Source organism: Pundamilia nyererei, unplaced genomic scaffold (genome assembly GCF_000239375.1).
Source record: "Pundamilia nyererei isolate P.nyererei 1_Seehausen unplaced genomic scaffold, PunNye1.0 scaffold00153, whole genome shotgun sequence".
NCBI classification, from domain to species: Eukaryota; Metazoa; Chordata; class Actinopteri; order Cichliformes; family Cichlidae; genus Pundamilia; species Pundamilia nyererei.
The window spans coordinates 1492730-1493754 of record NW_005187554.1 but is presented as its reverse complement, the minus strand read 5'-3'; positions in this window follow the sequence as shown (position 1 = coordinate 1493754).

Here is a 1025-nt window from a genome sequence, read left to right as displayed (position 1 = left end):
TGCAGCCTTCAAAATAAAACGAATCACTTTGTAAATGCACATTTATATTTTTGACTATAAATGTGTTTAACTCAGCGATCTCCATAACTTCAAACAAGCTTCTGTAACATAGTAAGTTTAATGTTTTGTTTTATACACTTCAGGCCTTTTAAATGTTAAAATTAAATGAATAAATAAATAAAGTTCTTTGGTACTAGTTATTTTGAATTTCTGTACAGCACTTTGGTCAACGTTGCTGTTGTAATTAAATGTGCTATATAAATAAAATCGATAAACGAACCGATAAAGGATAAATGTAAGAAAACAGCGTGATCATACAGATTTATTAAAATCTTTATAGAAGCCACTTTAGTCTCTCAGCAGATATCCTAATTACCTGTGAAAACTTAAGGCAGTTATATTACATGCGCACACACACACACACACACACACACACACACACACACACACACACAAAATTTTGCTGACCAAGGTTTTAATGTAATCATGTATCCAGGGTGGATCTAAGTCTCCATGCAGCAATAAAACCAGCCTGCTCTTCTGAAGTGTTGGTTGTCCATTGTGTGAGAATTTTGAAGCCCATTGGGAGCTTTGCTCCTTTCCTCATCTCTCTTTTCACGGTGCATCATTGAGGTATTTCCACTTGTTCTGGGAAAGGCGCAGCATCATTAGAAATGCAACAGAGACCACCCAGGCACACACTAGAACACTGATGGCATTACATTTATCTCACCAAATTGTGCAGGGCAGAAAGAATTTCTGTGATAAGGCAAGGCCCAATCCCCAGGGAAAGCATATTGTCCAATTAGACTGACTAATCTGATAATTGAGGGATCAAACTGTGACTGGGGAGTTTGCACAGATGCTGATGTAACACAGAGGCTGTTTGTCTACATAAACATCTACTTAAAGCAATGATGGTGGAAGATTTTGATCTCAGTCTCAGTGGTACAGTCTTTGCCAATGAATGACTACACTGGCAGTATATCACACATATCACCCGCTGAATACAGAAATAAGTGGCA